This window comes from Sceloporus undulatus, chromosome 4 (genome assembly GCF_019175285.1).
Source record: "Sceloporus undulatus isolate JIND9_A2432 ecotype Alabama chromosome 4, SceUnd_v1.1, whole genome shotgun sequence".
Lineage (NCBI taxonomy): Eukaryota > Metazoa > Chordata > Lepidosauria > Squamata > Phrynosomatidae > Sceloporus > Sceloporus undulatus.
The window spans coordinates 196,035,706-196,055,194 of record NC_056525.1 but is presented as its reverse complement, the minus strand read 5'-3'; the positions used below and the strand labels follow the sequence as shown (position 1 = coordinate 196,055,194).

At 40.4% G+C, this 19,489-nt stretch overlaps 1 long non-coding RNA gene across 2 annotated transcripts; it reads right to left on the bottom strand.

Moving 5' to 3' along the window:
• Nucleotides 1–5,060: 5,060 nt before the first annotated feature.
• On the bottom strand, nt 5,061–14,003 carry LOC121928908. Of its 2 annotated transcripts, XR_006103592.1 has the most exons (4): nt 13,936–14,003; nt 11,466–11,607; nt 7,456–7,695; nt 5,061–5,258 (listed from the first exon to the last, which is right to left on the bottom strand). It is a non-coding gene; the product is annotated as an uncharacterized LOC121928908 (long non-coding RNA). The 2 variants fall into 2 exon arrangements; XR_006103591.1 differs by lacking the exons at nt 11,466–11,607; nt 13,936–14,003 and adding an exon at nt 8,201–8,335.
• Nucleotides 14,004–19,489: the final 5,486 nt, after the last annotated feature.

The following is a 19,489-nucleotide window of genomic DNA, read 5'->3' as shown; positions in this document are numbered from 1 at the left end:
GAGATATTTTGGTCAAAGACCATAAAAAACATGATGATGATGATGATGATACAGAGCCCTGTACTATTCTTTCTTTCTTCAACATGGGCTGAAAGCATTTACCCAGATTCAGGAATGAGCCACCAGTTGAACAGCTGCGGTTGATGCAGATAGGAAGTATTCTACAAAATAGCTTATTGTGCAGATCAGAGATTTCAGCAATCCATTAAGTTTCAGAAGCCAGACAGCATGTGAAAAGGAAATCTTGCAAAGTTTTGTACTTTGTGAAAAACATTCTCTGTCCCAATTTTACCCTCAGTGAAAGCACTTCTAGCCTCAGGCCTTCACTGGAGGGCAATGAGTACAGAAAGAACATCTTTCAGAGGATTCTGGATGAGCAAACATGGCAATGTTCTGTACCCCTGTTCCCAGCAGCAAAAGTGTCTAGTGTAAACTTAATCTGGTTGGCTCATTTCTCAGAATTCCATGGGGACTTTCCCCACCCCCAAGTGTTGCTTAATATGATCCATGGAACTATCCAGGGGCAGGCTAGCAGTGTGCAGTGCTAGTTATTGATTAAACTTCCTTGTAATCTGTTAATCAGTCATTAGATTCTGCTCTGCTTGGGCAGCACTTTTGGTGTCTAGCAGATTAAATAAATCAGACGACAATGATATGTATTGATGAGGGCTGGAGCTTTCTGGTTACATTTGTCCCACACAGAACACTCCATATACATAATTAATTTTAAGTAATTGCTAATAATGTGAAACAATTCAGTGTCCATTTGCCACATAATGGAGGAGCCCTGGTTGTGCAGTGGTTAAATGCCTGGACTGCAGCCACTCACTCACAAACCGCAAAGTTGAGAGTTCAATACCAGCCAAAGGTTCAAGCGTGACTCAGGCTTGCATCCTTCTGAGGTCACTAAAATGAATACCCAGCTTGGTGGGGGCAACTAACTTACACTTTGTAAACCAGTTAGGGCGTGCTTAAGTGCATTGATAAGTGGTATAAAAATGTACTTGCTATTGCTATACTTGCTATATAAGGCAATGTTCTAACCCTAACCCTAATCCTATATCTTATGTTCATAGTCTAGCTAATATTCTATTTGAGTGGGATGATACTAGGACTCTTTTTTTCCAAATCAAGTTCCAACTTTAGACTGATATCCTGTTCTGGAAAGCAATGGCAAACCTCCTCTGAACAAATGTTGCCAAGAAAACCACATATAGGTTCACCTTAGGGTCACCATAAGTCAGAAATGACTTGATAGCACACAGCAACAACAGCAATAAAACCGCTTCTGGGATCATTGTCAAACTACTTGTATATCCCCACTCCTGAAGTTCCTATTGGATCTCAAAGCTCAACTGTCACTTTTCCTTTATAGTGAAATGGCCATTTAAGACAGCCAATTTGTGGTATCATGACAGGCCCTGGAATGGTCAGACTCCTGCCACACTACCTTTCTATAAAGAGAAACTTGGTAGTGTTGTGCAGGTGTCTAAAATGGGTGTGTAATGTAACATGTAGCATGTAATTCTGACACATTAGGAAAACTCGCTGAGCAGGATATGTATGAGTGCAATCTCTATCAAATATGGAAGGCCATTCCCTGTGAAACATGGAAGTGAATATGAAATGAAAGCATTTTGGAGAGAAGGACATGTCAAAAGCTCTCATCATTTCAATTTTAATTGGGAACTAAAATGTGAACAACCAAGCATTATTCTAATATGCAGCTACCCATATGTTGTTCAGTAGAAAAACAAAATGTGCAGTAGGGAATAGATTTCATGCAATTGGCAATTAAGGGCTTTAATCAAAAACAAAGGTATTTCTTAAAATAAATAAAGGAGAAAAGGATAAAGAAGTAACATTACTGTTACATTTTTCTCCATAACTTTATATTAATAATTTATTATTGGGACCAACTGCCTGACTGCTCCATTTGTGTCCAAGAATAAAATATGCATGAAAATATGTCTAGTTGCTTTGGATGCATCTGTGGGAGAGGAAGACAGAGGAAATGTTCCCGTTAATTGCTCTATCGGTTGCTATAGTTCTTAAGGAGTATTAAACAAACACACAACATTCCCCATGTTACCGAACATTCAGAGGCAATTCCCAGCACAAAAAACGGCATTTAATCTTACCTAGAGAATCTCTTAAAGTTCCAGGAAACATTGCACCAAAAAAAAAAAAAAAGAAAAAGAAAAAAACCCAAAACCACCCCTAAAGAGTTTTAGTTGTAAAGTTCTAATTAAAGGACAATTTTCCTCCCTCTCTCTAGATGAGTGCAGGAGCACAGGGTCTTTACTCTAGAACAGTAAGATTTTTGGAACACCATACTTTTTAAAAAGAAGCCATTCCCACTGAGGTCTCTGGAGCCAATAGTAAGTAAAGACACAGAATTTTGATAACTTACAAATTATCTATAGTATTATGAAATCTGAATATTTATTTGACAAATTGTCTACCCAGCTTCCTCCATCCTTTCTCCCTCCTCTCCTTTCTAGTCCATGTGGATTCAAAAGCAGTATTCAGATGTCCCAACCAGTAATAAATGGGACTGCCCGGCTTACTGGGCCGGTCCAGTTGCTATAGGGAGGGGGGAACCGGGTGGCAGGCCCTGCTCTCGTTGGCCTGGCACACACTGGCCAGTGGTGTTTCCTGTCCCATTGGAACCAAATCTCCCAGGTAGCCTGGGAGCAGAAGCACCGCGCCACTTCTAATCCTTTTGGACTACTACTCTCAGGTCTCCCTGGGAGTGGAAGTGGCCCAGGATTGGTGGCTGTGAGGTCAACAGCTACGGGATTGGCCAGGAGACTGGGGTGGGCGGTCCCACTTCGCTTCCTGGCTGCTGATTGGCCAGCCAGTCTATATAGGGCTGCGCCAGTCAGCACTCAGCACCATTTTTTCTTGCTGGCTCTTACCCTCCCTCCCTTGTTCTGGGTTGGTGTTGTGCTGTCACAAGTTTTCATGGGTGGCAGCATAGGTCTTGGATCTGATGGTTTCCTGCACTGCGGAGCTCTGGATTGGGAATCCCATGGGGACCCAGGGGTGCTGAGGTGATTTCGCCATTGTGGGGGTGGCATCGATTCAGCATTACCCGGTGACAAGGGGCAAAGTAACCGGCTCCCAAAGTGGATGGCACACTTTAAGCCGGTTCCCCTCTGTCATCCCCGAAGCCTTGTTGTGACCAGACAATTCTGTTCATCGACCAACACGGGTTGGTGGATGGAAGATCCAGGCCTTATGCTTTTTGGGCCAACCCTCTATGCTAAATTGCTGTAGTCAATAAAGTTGTAGCCTTTTTCTGCCAATTGGGTGTCTGTTGTGTTTTCCACTTTCTCCCCCTTTTCACAGCAAATGAAGCTTCCTGTTATGCAAGCTCTTGCTTTTTTGCAGCAGTTTGTTTTAACTCTGTGTTGCAGCAGCCATTGCCAATTGTATCCAGCACTCTTTTCGCACTATGGCTACAGGGTTTAATCCCACCTGGAATGTTTTGCTTTTTATCACCAGATTTTGTAATCATTTTCACCAGTTTTTAAATTTTGTTAAATCTGATTAGGCTCCACAGTGCCCCTTCTCCTCCAGGTTAGTACTGCCAATGCATCTTCAATGACACAATGAAATGGTCTCTGTCACATTCTGTGATGCACAGCATGGTCATGCAAAATCTGTCACTTTCTGTGATGCACAGCATGGTTGTGCAAAATAATACATGGTGCTGAGTACTAACTGAGGAGATGTGTGTCCTCAGTACTTGCCCCCTGATTTTTTGAGCAGTTTAGGGAAGAAAGTTTAGAACAAAACCTGTGAGTGAATGAGGTTAGCATACATTTAACTAGATGCAATGTTCTCAATTTTAATGACTGAAATGGTGACAAAATCCTTTCTTCGGGAAAGATTTTTGCAGATGTAAGCTCTGATTCTGAATACCTGAACAACCATCTGATATTGATTAAGATCCTTCTATGAATCCTTACTAGTCCAAATGGCAAAGGGAAGGCAAATAGCCATCTGGGTATCTCTCAGATACTTTTTCTTAGGCTACAATCTTATACACATTTACTTTAATTGGCTTGTATAAGATTGCATCTTGAATAGGTAAAAGCATTTTCAGGAACTTATGTGGGCTGCTAATAAGCACTGTCAAGAACGTAAAAACAAAAACATGTACATGCTTGTTGCTTACCTTTTTTTAAATCAATGCTTTAGGGAAGTTATAATTTCTAGATATGATCTTTTCAATCAAATTAAACCACAGTTGCTGCCTAAAGACATCCATCTGTCATTTCAAAAATCATAAAGAGAGTGTTTCATAATATATAATCAGTCACAGGAGACAGCACCAGGCATGAATGAATTTTTCAAAAGAATCCAGATATGAGTCAGGAAATAAAAGCACCATATACTATCAGATTACATGGGGACAGGATATTATAAACTCTTAACCTTGTTCACAAATATATAGCAATAAATTACATGCTCTACAGCAAATCCCTGCAAATGACACTACTACAATGCTACATTTTTTCCTTGTTACAAAAGATGATTGAGTTGAAGTGTATGTACTGAAATATGTAAGAATTTCCATTTAATTAGAAACTGAGCACAATGTTTTAAGGCCTACAGCTTAACTACTGATAGCTTTGCCATGTGTTAAGGAAGCAATCCATGAAACGTTTATGTCAATAAATTTCCACTTAAAACAATTCAGATTTTGAAACACTATTAAAGAGATCCATATAGAGTTTGATCTAGTGAACAGATTTGATGCTGAAGGCAGTTATTAGCTTCTCTCTCTCTATTTAATTCACATCTGGAATAACATCCTTCCTTCCTGTTCCCATTTCTCCAGCATCCCATCATCCTATTGCCCATCCTCTGGGAGACATATCTTCTCAAAGAAGATAGAAAGGAGAATTAGAAAGTAATTTGTATTTCCCAGACCAGACACTGCATGGCATCAAATAGCACAAAGCCAAGATGAATTTACATTAAATTTTAAAAGCTGGGTTCATTTCATTAACTATTAGGTAATGAAATCTAATTCATTTATGTAAATGTCAGTTGTGAAAAACTCTTAATTTGTTACATCATTATTTTAATAGTTTTTAAAGAAACCACAAGCAATCTGTCAACCACAGCTCCTGTTACATGCAAAACCTGATCATTCCTTATAACACCTGTTTCATGCAAAGTCTTGCCATTCTGCACATCAGAGCTCCTGTTTCATGCAAAAAAGTGACACCATTGCAGAGCACCTGTAACGATAAACAAGCGACTCATTAAATTAAAGGTAAAATCTGAAGTTGTTTCCCATCACTTAAAAATAATTTAAAAGAACACAACATTTTGCTCTTATTTTTAAGCTCTGGCTACACAAGTGGGAAAGCCACCATGGTGCAATGGTTTGAGTATTGGACTTGGACTTTGAGAGCAAGGTTCAAATCCTTGTTCAGGCATGGAAATCTAATGAGTGACTTTGGGAAAGTCACACACTCAGCTTTTGAGGAGGACAATGGCAAACCTTGTCAGAATAAATCTTGCCAGGAAAGCCCTATGATAGGATCAGAGTCATTTTGAAGGCATCTAACAAGAACAATGCAAGTGAGAAGTGAGATCACATCTGCCTGCTTCAGTTACCAAGTGTGTGTCCTACTTCTTCTGCTTCTAGAATCAAAAGGCATCTAAGAGTCGGCCAAAGGCCTGCATAGATAGGTACTGGAAGTTCATTTGCTACAGAGGTATACCATGCAGTCATTTTTCTATACTTTTCTTTGGTGGATTAATGATTGTATACCTTCTGTATCTGTAACCATGTTTTACTGCAGAAGCATCATGAACCAGACAACTTTTACTCCTAACAATACACGGAGCTTAACATAATGCAGTAACAATGGTACCTATTTATAGTTCTTTCAGCTACTCTGAGTGATAAGCCAATGATCTGCTGCATCCACACTGCAGAAATCATCCAATTTGACACCACTTTAACTGCCATAGCTCAATGCTATGGAATTCTGGAAATTGCAGTTTGTCATTGTACCAGAGCTCTTTGAAAAAGAAAGCTAAATGTCTCACAAAACTACAATTCCCAGAATTCCATAGCACTGAGACACGACAGTTAAAGTGTGTCAAACTGGATTATTGCTGCAGTGCTGCTGCAGCCTAGGAAAAGATGGCAGAGAAGCTACAAAACATGAACAGAAGTTAGTTGGTTCACTGCTACTCTGTACAGTATTATATTTTGAACAGTTGAGAACATAGTGCAGAGTGGTCATTTGGCTTAACTGGGTCACTGTTACTAAATAAATAAGCACTCTAGGCAGTCAGCCAAAATTCCCTCAGCAGGAATGGAATGGTAGTGTGTGACACACTGGGTTGCATGCATCATATTTCATGCAGCTTTAAAGGACAAAGCTTGAGACGTGCGTGAAATACACACAATTACAGAGAATGATGGTAACCCATAGTGATTAGCCTAAATCATAATGGAATATAATTTTTTCCCCTTGGGTTAATAACATCTTACAAAATGCTGTATGAGAATGTTACAAGGGATCAATTACTTGTATGTTTCTTTCAAATACAGAAATAAAATGGAACATTAGTCTCATTCACTATGGGAAAATTTAGTTTTTTACTTTCTCAAGATATTTCTATTACTGATTGTTTGTGCTAGTTTATGATAATTAACAAAACATTATAAAATGGCCTCCATCTGAAAAAGTTTACTTTAAAAGAAAAAGGAGTTCAATGATGCAGAAAGATCTAGTTCCATCATGTCTAAAAGAGGTCGCTATTGACTTTTTAAAAAGCCTTCCTTTGGAATTTACTGTATTTCACAGTTACCAGCCAGTTTCTAACATTCCATTTTTGGGCAAGGTATTGGAGTATATGGTAGCTTCCCACCTCCAGGAGTTCCTGGATGAGATGGATTATTGGCATACCTTTACATTTGGTTTCAGGTTTGCCTATGGGACAGAGACAACTTTGTCTATCTTGCTAGATGGCCTATGCAAGGAATGAGATGGGATAGTTTGTCCCTCTTGGTTCTACCAGGCCTCTCAGCAGCTTTCAATACCAGCAGTCATGGGATGAGTATTGAAGGCACTGTTTTACAGTGGCTCTGTTCCTTCCTATAGGATGATGCCTGTAGACTACTATTTGGTCCCCTGGCTGTTTTCCTGTCAGTTCCTTCAGAGCTTAGTTTTGTCTTCCATGCAATACACATAATAATAATAATAATAATAATAATAATAATAATAATAATAACTTATTCTTTCTATTTCCCACCCCACCCTACGGATCGAGGTGGGATCACAACAGATAAAATACATACAAAGCATACCAATGTTTACAACAATAAATTTCCCATAAAATTAACCTCATAATACAATACAATGCAATATGATATAGCATAAAATAAAATAGCCGAACCAGAGTTGGGATTCATACCTTATATAGCCAGAAATAGGGAAAAAGATGACTATGTTGCTCATGTCACCTCTGGTGGGAAGGCCCACCGGAAGAGATCCATCTTAATGGCTTTCTTAAAAGCATCCAAGCATCGGCAGCCAGTGAAGATTTTTCAATACAGGTGTTATGTGGTCAGTCCTCAGGTGAAACCACTGGGTGAGTTGGTCTGGAGTTTGGTGTCTGATGTCATCAGTATGCAGATGACACCCAGCTCTCCTACTGATTTTACATTTTTAATTAAAACAGAGAAAGAGAAATGTACAATTTTATTTTTTAACTTGAAGATCTTCACAGGAGGGCTTTCTCTCAGTCCCATCATTCTTACTGACATGTTTAGTGAGGACACAGGATAGGACCTTTTTGGTAGCTGCTCCCACAGTATATAATCACCTCCCCAAAATTCTTCCTTGCTTTATTTTCACCAATAGAGAAAGATTATTATTATTCTCCAAGTTTTCCCAGTTTAGGATTCAAGGGATCTTACAAGAGATAGGGAAAAAACACATAGTTAAATTTTACAAAATACAAAAGTTAAAAGATGATTGAATTATCAAAAAATTAAAACCAGTTAAAATGCAATCTATTTAAAAAACAGCACAACAAAATATTAGAAAGTCCAACACATTTGTTTAGACAGGATGGGGCTTGTGTACTCAGTCTTCATAGGCCTGTTGAAACAGAAAGGTTGTGCACAGAAAAAGAATAAGGAGGATTTCAGTCTAACCTCTCTAGGAAGGGAGTTTCAGAGCCAGGGAAAACCAAACCAAACAGGAGAAAGAAAGAAAGAAAGAAAGAAAGAAAGAAAGAAAGAAAGAAAGAAAGAATTGGAGATGTTTGTCAGATGCCTGCATATTGTTTCAGTCCTTAGTAAAGATGGTATGCTGGGGAAGATATATTTTACAGGCAGGCTCCTCCTCCTTCTGGCCTGCCTGCAAACAATATCCTCCCCAGCATACCATCTTTACTAAGGACTGAAACAACATGCAGGCATCTGACTAACATTTCCAGTTGTCCCCCCCCCCCTGTTTGGTTTGTAACATCTTGCCTGATGAAGAAGCCCATAGCAACAAGTATATTGTGCATTTCAGTTGGCCAATAAAGGTATCACTGATGGATTTTTGCTTGGATTTGTTAAATGGCCAACACAGCTACCCCTGCAAAGGATAATATGGTCCTTCAAATAATCTGGACACAATATTTCAGGTGGGGCCTGATCAGAGCAGAATACAATGGCACTATTACTAAGGCAGTTGTATGTTTCCTTTTCATTTAGTCAAGCCTTTATTATTAAGTGGCTGCTGCAAAATACTCTTTTGATGTGGGTTCTGTGCTTTTATATTCATTACCATGCTTTAAATGCTTTTAAATTGTTTTAAATTAGTGGTTTTAATGGGATTGCTTACGTAATTGCTTTTCTAAAACGTATATACTATAAATTGCTTTAGCCACAGTTTGTTTTAATCTATGTTTTGTTTTGGTTTTATAAAAAAAATCTTCACTTACATTATAAACCACCTTGAGTCTCATATTGGGAGAAATTAAATAAATGCATTTAGTTCCAATTATGCAGAAATTAAAACTATATTCAGCAGAAATCCACTGAAGACAACTTTTTCTAAGAAAGAGCTGAATCAGGATATATATTTTCAGAACAGAAATATTTTACCATAAAGGAAGCTGAGTCCCATTCATCTATGCATTTTATAAACCATTGTAGATCATATAATGCCCAGGAAAACTCTTTGCTTAGGCAGCTATTGGTACTTCAGAAACAGTTATGCAGCTCAAGTCAGAGGCCAGAGTTAACCTGCTGCTGTACTGTTAGCATGCTCTACATCCCTCTAGCTGGGTATGGGGTTTCATAACCCCATTGGGCATGTTTTTGAGAAGTCACAATGACCTGTGGAAACTAGGTAAGAAGTCACACTGCCTAACCTATTGAATTTGGGTACTATCTATGTCTCCCACATGTCCTTAGGTCAAAGGACATGTGGGAGACATACATATTACCCAAATAAACACTGAATGAGTTTGTACATCAACCCACCTGGGCTCTTTACACTTCCTCTCACAATGGAGATTAAGCGAGTACCATCAAAAAGCAGTTAAACACTACACCTCTACCTCACCCCATGCTTTGTTCCTTTTCACCCTTCCTGTCCAACTATCTAGGGATTGTCTCAAATCTTTTCCATGGTTTGTCACTCCAAAATGAAAGTCACCAGCCAATCCAGCCCTTTATGTCAATCCCATGGGAAAACTATCAAAACCTTTGTTACATTGTGTGATAGCATCAAGTACCCCTTGAAGCTAGGATATACAGTCGGTCCTCGCCTTACGCGGAGGATCCGTTCCGGATCCCGCCGCGTAAGGCAAATTCCGCCTATGCTCGAGCCCCATTGGAAACAATGGGGCTCGTGCATGGCGGCGCGGCGGCATGGGGTGCAACGGGTGCACGCGCCCATTCAAATGAATGGGACGTGCCGTCCCTTCCACCCCGCACGGCTTGAGCGCGTATGCTCAAGCTGCGTATGGCGCGCCCGCGTATGGCACGGGCGACTGTACAGCACGCCCGCACCATACGCGGCCTTGAGCATACGCGCTCAAGCCGCGGGGCGCGCGCAGGGAGGAAGGGGCGGCGCGTCCCATTCAATTGAATGGGTGCGCGTGCCTGTTGCGCCCCGCGCGCTCCTGCATCGCCACGCCGCCGCGCACGAGCCCCATTGTTTCCAATGGGGCTCGAGCATAAGCGGAATTCGCCTTACGCGGCGGGATCCAGAACGGATCCCCCGCGTAAGGCAAGGACGGACTGTATGATATACATATCAACTCCAGCTCTAGCCTCACTGTGTTGCCCTGAGTCACTCCCTGATTCATTCTGCACCTTCCATGGAAATCTGTCTTCAGGACTGGTAATTATCACTTAATTCTCTGTTTCTCACAACCCAACCTTCCACACCTTTTTTACTCTTAGCCTTGTATGGTTCTAAAGGCTGCTCTGGTTTTGTGTGTTTGTATGCAGCTTTACACATTCCTAAATGAAATCCTTCTATTTACTGAAACCGGAGTCTCTGAGCAGGTAGTACTGGTGTACACAGGTCAAAAGATCCCTGAAGTTACCCTCTTTCTTTTGAGCTATAATTTTCCCAACATTATAGAGAGACACTGACACTGCTGGTAGGGATCCCAATGTCCCCCACCTTTTAGGGTAACAGTACAGATGTTAGTTTACTTGAAAGAAAACAATTAATTTGTTCTCACTTTGTGTACACCAATTCCTACTAGTACTACTAGTATTAAACTCATAGAAAATGCTCTATTAGCAAAGTAAAAAAAAATGACTATAAGAAATGCAGTAATGTATACCTAAATGAAATTGAGATTATCGTATCTTAATTTCATATATGTGCCTGCTATATTAGTGCCAGTGCCAGCGTAGTATAGTGGTTTGACTTTGCAGATCAGGGTTTGGAATCCAGCTCAGCCATGTAAATCAACTGAGTAACTTTGGGCAAATCACACTCTCTCAGCCTCAGAGTATGGCAATGACAAACCCCCTCTGAAGAAACATGTCAAGAAAACCCCATGACAGAGTCACCATAAATGGAAATGATTTGAAGACACACAACAGCATTAGTATCAGGTTGTATTTGAAGATATTATATTGGTCGTTCCATAACACTGCAGTCATTTCCCCCTTGACATGTGAATCAATCCCACTGAACTCTGTAGGGAGCAAGTATGTTAAAATGCTACTTGCAATCCCATTAGGCAGATGGTTAGTGAATAGTCCAAGATGGTTGGCTGATGCTTAGTCACTGAGAGAAAATGATTAAGAGGTTGTCTGCTAGCATTTGGCAATCCCTTTTCATTTCCCACCCAGTGTGATATGGAAGGAGTGTGAGAAAAGATTATGTTTAATGCCTAACCTATTGAATAAAATAATCCAGAGATTGGGAGTGAAGGTGTCTTGAAAGCCAATTACATACCTATTTTTCATTTGATTCAGGTGAAGCTATTGGTGTGCAGAGTCCTTGCTTGGAAGGAATTAATAATGTAACAGATAGAGGCCAACAAAGTGAAGCTCAGTTCAAACAACAATGATACAGCTGGCATGGGTTCTTTGTCTGACTGGGGAAAGTAAGGAGAGAAAGGCGGGTTACAAACCGCCATAAAGTACGCGCTCTGCGCATACTAGGGTTAGGAAGGGCCGTATTAGGGTTAGGAAGGTTCTTACCTTCCTGACGGCCCTTCCTCCCAGTACGCGCGGAGCGTGTACTTTTTTGCGGTGCCCATCCACATGGGCGCCGCCATGCTGACGTACTGGACGCTGTGCGTCCAGACGTGTCGCGGCGGAAGTGACGTCGCGAGGGCGCACTCCACCCCTCGCGGCGCCACTTCCGCGTTCAAAAAAGGAGCGGCATTTCGCCGCTCCTTTTTTGCTGCGCAGGGAAGCCTCGCGGTCTGACAGCTGGGGCTTCCCTGCGCAGCGAATGGCGGCGGCGGGAAAACGGCCCCTTGAGGGCCGTTTGTAACCCGCCAATGTGAGACAAAAAGAAGCACTTGATCTGCTAACTGAATGGACAAAGGCTTCATTCATTCATATCCCACTCTTTTATCAATATTGGTTCCCAAGGTAGTTGGCAAAAATTAATATACAATTAAAGATAGTTACCAAAAGAGAACTAAGCAAGACCTAGGAAACCCACAATTAGAATTATGACTAACTGGTCTTTTGTTGTTGTTGTTTTAGTCAACTGTATTCCTTTTATTTCTAATCTGTCTCATTAACATCACCCTTTTCTCACCCATTCTGGATGAGATTACATTTCCTACAAACATTCTTCTACCTTAGTTTTTGTGGGGGTTTTGGGCCATGAGGCCATGTTCTAGAAGCATTTATTCCTGATGTTTCACCAGCAGTTGTGACTAGCATCTTCAGAGGATGCTGGCATGGAAGAGAATGGGATATATATACTGTTCGTTGAATGGAAGTGATTTACATGTTAATCTTTGTATTGTTCTCTTGTTGAATGGCAAGGCCTCAGGGTGTCTATTTAACTAATGGTCCACTGTTTGCTGGGACCCCCCCCCCAAACCTGGGTGGTGTTCATTTGCATTTGCTGGGTCTTGATTTTGGTGTTTTTCAAGACTGGTAGCCAAACTTTGTTCACTTTAAGGGTTTCTTCTTTCTTGTTGAAGTTGCCCAGGTGTTTGTGGATTTCAATGTGCATTCTGACCTGATAGTTGTTCGCAAGGTCCAGAATTTCAGTCTTTTCAAATAGCTTTTTATGCCCCAGATAGTTTATAACATGTTCTGCCACTGCTGATTTTTCTGGCTGATCCAGTCTGCAGTATCTCTCATGTTCCTTATTTCATGTTTGAACACTGCATTTAGTGGTCCCTATGTAGACTTGTCTGCAGCTGCATGGTATGCGCTAAACTCCTGCGACTATGAGAGGGTCTCTCCTGTCCTTTGCTCAGTGCAGCATTTGCTGGATTTTCTTGGTTGGTTGTAGACCATTTGGAGGTTGTGTTTCCTCACCAGTTTCCCTATTCTGTCTGTGACTCCTTTGATGTATGGTAAAAAATACCTTCCATTTGGGTGGTTGTCTTCACTTCTCTGGTTTTTTCTGGGTCTTCTGCCTTGTTTGGGTGCTGTGAAATCCAGCTTTTTTAAAAATAAATTTTTATTAAATTTTAAAAACATCACAAAACAAACAAATATTATCATTATATAAAAGTATGATCCAATACATCATGTAAAATCTATATATTTATCCTCTTAACATATATAATGACTTCCTAGGCTACTGACTAATATCAATCATATTATCTACCTTTTAAATTACTAACTGAACTCTAAGCAAAAATATTAATCCTATTGAATTCTTCAAATTTATCAACATAATGTTTCCCTCCCATTGACCCAACATTAATATATGTTACTTTTCTCTGATATATGATCTACTTATCATCAATTTATCTTATCACTGCTAGATTATCTCAATCTATTTTACTCTAATCTGGACTGTATTATTTCACTCTTTTTGATTATAATCCTAACCCTAAACCATAAGCATCTGTGACTTTCCTCCTTGAAAAGGAAAGGTGAGGAAAAAAAGGATAGAAAAACCATAGATTATCCTTATCTCAATGTTATTCATTTTGTTCCTGTTTCCAGCTTTTTTAAATTATTATTATTTTAGTATGTCCAGGTAGCTTCCATGAAGAAAAACATTTTCAACCATTTTGGCTAGGGTACCATCTCAGCCCTTTCTGGACAAATAGTACTTGGTCATAGTATATCTAGTTACCCAAATACTCTAAAGGCACCAGATCTCATCTGATTTTGGAAGCTAAGTAGGGGCAAGCCCTGCTTAGTACTTGAATGGGACACTGCCAAACAATTCTAGGTATTGTAGGCTATATTTAAGAGGAAGAAACTGCAAAACCCACCTCTGAGTATTCCTTGCCTAAGAAAACTGATAGATTTCTTCACCCCATGTGTACTCCAGAAGAGGTGCTGGAGGATGAGAGTGTGTGGACAATGAAACTGTGTGTACGCCAGAAAAGCAGCCAGAACATTGAGATCCATGTAATTATAACAGTATAATCACTTCTAATTCTTCCTTATTTTCCTTCTCTTTCTGTTCTCCATTTCTAAGGATACCGAGAGAAGGACACAAGAGTTTTTTCGGCAGTCACAATCCTGGGAAACAGTAGCATTTCTAGCTTCTTCATTTGTGTTCACTGAAGTGGATATATTCAGGATTAGGTTTGCTAGGCAATTTCTGGGAACACAAAAGTGCACTATTACAGTATTGGAAGGACTGAGAGGTCAGATGAAATAATTATTTTGGTGTTATAAATCACAAAGGAGTGTTGATTTTTCAGTTTTAAGTGCAGTGACCTCATTTATACTATTTTCAAAGAGCTGTTTTAGTAATCATGACACATCTCTCCAGTTTCACCATGCAAGTTAAATACTTCACCATTCTAACCAGCTACATGTATATAAACGATAAACTCTCTTAAACTTTCAGTTTTTTTAAAGCCACATTTTTATCAACTTTTAAGATCTTCTACACTTGCCATCCACTTTCTTCAGATTACTAACGCCCTCTTGTGGGCAAAGGCTACCATAGGGCCCCCTTTACCAACATCCAAGAACACAACTGCTATTTCTATTTCTGCCATGAAAAATCTTTTGATAAACCCTCCTGGCATACTTACCTCATGTATCCAAATTAGATTTTTGTTTTGTGTTCTAATTGCCTTGACCAAAATCTGTTTCATAAATCTGGATGTGGAGAGGAGTGTTAAATGTTTGTCTGTAGCTCTAAGATTAGGCCAAAACTTTTAGAATTAATTATCATATCCATTGTGTTCCAAAGTCAGAAGTACATATTTTCATCTTCACCGCACAATTCCCTCAACTGTTACCCTCCATATTGTTAGGGCATTACTGCATGAGCCTCGTTCTTGCTGCAGTTGCACTTGTTAAAGAAAATGGAATTATACCTGTTTAGCCTTTATTGTATATGATCTCAATCTCTGGGGCTACTTCTGTCATTGCAGTCCCTTTCAGATTCCTCCTTAATCCTGCCTCAATGCTCTATGATGCCTTACCTAGCATGCCTTTCAGAATTTTTTTAAAATGTTAATTTTATTTTTATTTTTTACTTTTCCATGCAATTCTGGTATTCTGCTACTGCAATTTAGTCATCTGAAGAAGTAGACTGAAGCCTACAATAGCAATAGCAGGTACTTTTCTATATCGCTTGTCAGTGCACTTAAGCACTTTCTAAGCAGTTTACAATGTGTAAGCTAATTGCCCCCAATAAGTTGGGTATTCCTTTTAGCGACCTCTGAAGGATGCAAGCCTGAGTCAAGCCTGAGCCCTGGCTGGTAATGAACTCACAGCCTTATGGTTTGTGAGTGAGTGGCTGCAGTAGAGACATTTAACCTCTGTGCCACCAGAGCTCTTTTTACAAAAGTTCATGCTGCCAACTTCTTCCTTTCAGTTAACCTCAAAGGTGCTACAAGATCTCTACAGACTAACACAGCTGATTCTACAGACTAACAACAGCTATATCTTTGAATTCTGCAATTTGAGTGTTGTTGTTTTTTTTAAGAAAAGAGAAAAAATAAGAAAGAGAATTAGCTTGCTTGTGAATAGCAAGAGGAAGTGGGGAAAGGGGGAAAGGAGGAGACACTGACACCACGTAATTGCCAATCTTGCAACTGTCCCAACATCAACATTTCATACCTGGGGACTAGCATGATTGTGAGTTCACTGACAGGTTCCCCTGTCAGTGAACAGGGATGCCATGCCAACCATGCTTCAGAGACATAGAAACTATGGGCTGGAGGCATCATCTTGCTATGTATCACCAAAGGTGCTTTTTCCTGGTTCTAATTGCAGTATAACAGCCATGTGTGATACAGTCCTGAAACTACAAGACCCTTCAGCCCAGGCTAGCATGATTAATATTGTAATAATTTAATTCTATTTTAATATATCACTTTTCTGTTATTTTAATTGTACTGTTCTTTTAATATTCTGAACTGTGACCCAGTTCTAGAAAACAAGTGGGATACAAATACAGTCTTCCTTCCGAATTTGCAGGGGATCCATTCTGACCCCTCCCCCATGAATTTGGAAATTCACGTATATTCAACCCCCATAGCTTTGAAAGGCCATGTGCTCCTGTATGTGGCCATGTGCACATGTCATGGGTGCGTGCACCATTAACTTTAATGGAAGTCACCCCTCCACCAATAATCAAAACCACAGATCTGAAGTCTGTGAAAATGGAGAGGCGACAGTAAATATAAAATAATGTAGGTGCTGTACAGACGTAGTAGGGTTGCCTCAGGGCATCCTTTCCAGATGTCCCGCAACCCTAGTATGTTGCCACGGCATCGTAATGGTGGCACCCTTTCTACATGGGCACTGCCATTACGATGTCATGGCCATGCCTCCTCCGTTTCAGAGCTCCTTTGGCCGTGTGTATTGCTGGCGCGGCATTTAAACAGCCACACCAATGATACAACGAGAAAGGGGCTGAGCGGCCCCTTTGTCTGTTTCCCTGCCACTGTCGGGGTGTGCTTGGGGCTTGAAGCCCCAAGGACACCCCTTTCCAGGCCGCGGGGAAGCGTCCTTTTGCCGCTTCCCCGCAGCCTGGAAAAGCAGCAGATCGGGGCCTCAGGACTGCCGCTGTGGCAGCTGAGGCCCCAATCCGTTGGGGAAAGGGGCGGGTGCAGGCCACCCCAAAGGGGCGGTCTGTATCCCGCCAATAATAATAATAATGAGAAATAATGGAGTACTAATTCAAAATACCTAGCCCAGTGGTTTCCAACCTATGCTCCAAGGACATAGGTTAGGCCTCTTAGGGGCTCCATCATAGAAATAAGGCCTCTGTGACTCAAAAAGGTTGGTCTATGATTCATCAGGGAAGAAACAGCCAAAGGGTGGCCCTGGGTTCTCATGCAGCCCTTAAGAATGTTTTTGTTGCCTTTAACCCCTAGACTGACCATCCTGAAAGATAGTATCTGTAGGCCTGCTTGAACTCTAGGATCTTCTTTTTTATTTTATTTTATTGTTTACAAAAGGTAAAACACAAGAACAACTCTAGGATCATCAAGGAAGGCATATGTCTCTGTCCTACTACTTTCACAGGAATGGTTGGTGGGAATGGAAGAGAAGGCCTTCTCTGTGGCTGCTCCCACACCCTAGAACTTCCTCCCTGGGGAAGTTAGGATGGCTTTTTCTCTGCTCTCTTTTCAATGGCAAGTTAAGACCTTTCTTTTCCAGGACGCCTTTGGAAATTGATTTTTAGTAAGAGAAGGGTTTTTTTATGGTGCTATACTGTTTTAAATCTTTGTTTTGAAGTAATATTTTAAATGGTTTTAATTCTGTTTTTATTTAATAATGTTTTAATATCACTTTGGGGTGTTTTAACCACATGTGTGCTTATTGTAATTTTCTGTCCTTTGTGAGCTACCTTTAATTCCATTCTGGGAGAAAGGCAAGATATAAATAAAATGATGGATGGATGGATCTTCTATCTCCAGCCCCTAGTTGAACTAAAAAGAAAATATGATTTTAAAAAAAAATGGACTTTTAATCAGGAATTCCCCCCATTTCTGGCAGTCTCCAGAAGATCCAAGCAACTGCCAAAGCTTGGGTTTGGTTCCTTCCCACCCCCATGGATACTGAAATCTATGGATGTCCAGTCCCATTATAGTGTAGTACACTCATGTCCCTTAAATAAAATGGCAAAATCAAAGTTTGCTTTTTGAAATTTTGTTTTTGAATATTTTCACACCATGGATGGTTGAATCCACGGATACAGAAACCATGGATGCTACAGAGCTGATGGTAAAATACCCAGCTGCATCCTGGAAGAGATGACTGGGTGATATGCATATACCCAATAGGTTGTCCTGTGAACTTGCTTAATAACACTAACTCTTGCTGAACTGACAAAGCTGTGGCAGTGTTAAGCTCTTCGAATGCAGGCAGACTTAGGTGTTTTGTTAAAGGGGAAAAAATCTTGCAAAAATCTTAGAAATCTCACTAATCAGGAACAAGGTCTAAAATCTAGTCTTTTATGAACAGCATTTGTTTTTAAAGTGCAGGAGTATTCAATTATATTGCATTTATGTATACTACAAGTCTCGGCTGCAGGCAGAAGCAACACAATTCCAAATGCATACTTTCTACCAATTGAAAACTTGTCTATGTTCTGTTGAAGCATGGCCCTATCTATCAGGAATAGATGCTAGTGTAGTTTCAAGCACACGAATATAACCAGAACATGACCAGAAAATATTGATTGCATATAACATTTCAAGTTAATGGATGATTGCATCTAGCTAGATGGGAATGCAGTCGTTCCATAATGGCTTTACATTGCCCCTGTGCTAACTCTGTATTCTTCACAAATCTCTAATGGTAAAGTCTTTAGAGGCATAAATACTTTAGATTACATTTGGAGGCAGATCTCCTGGGGTCTTCATTTAAATCTAGTAAAGCACACATCATACACCATGAAATATGTATATAGTGATAGCAAAGCAACCTCAGGTTCCTATGCTCCATCCATTACACTTTTAAAAAGAGATGTGAGAACAAGGTTCTTTGCTGTATATTGTGACTGCGCCCATGTTGAAAATGCTCAAGGTGAAAATCCTCAAAGTGAATAGGCCTGGTTGCATCCCTAGATCACAGTCCTATCATAGGAGTTTTTCACACAGCTAAAAAACCCGGCTTACCTTTCCCTGTTTGACATCTCTTCCAGGATGCACTGGGGTATTATTGCTTACATTTTGCCGCCGATGCCAATTCCTTCCACCTAAAACCCATCTAAATCCTGGCTCCCAGCTGAGCTGAGCTGGCCAGTTTGCAAAGTTGGGAGTTTCCTGGCTGAGCACTACTGGGAGCCATGTTTAGGCAGGTTTCAGGCAGGAGGCAGCATTGGCAGCAAAATACGATTGATGATACTCTGGAATGCTGGGATTGGAGGGGTATTTTCAACCAGAGAGCTCTAATGCCTCTACAAGCCCCAGGATACAGCCATAGAAGTTGAAATGGTACCATAATGCTATTAATGTATAGTGTGAAAGTGCCTTGGAAAGCAGAAAGAGTAGGAATAAATGCTTAGTTCTGACGGTGTTAAACTTGTTTATAAATAACATAGCATTCTATTATACTCACTGTGGGCTTCATATAGGCATCTTGGTGGCCAATGTGCAAAACAAGATGCTGGACTAAAACAACTTTTAGTTGGATTCTGCAGAGAACTTCATACATTCATAAAATAAGGATGGCTTGTCCATGCTTTGCATGTCCCTTATACTATTCTGATACCTGTTTGTGTCAACATCATGTAAGATACATCCTAAGGAGGCACAAAGGTTTAGCAGAATAACCACAAATTGTGTGATCAATAAAGATACAGGATTTTGGACTAGCTAGGCTCTACTCATGTTTGTGTAAAAGGCT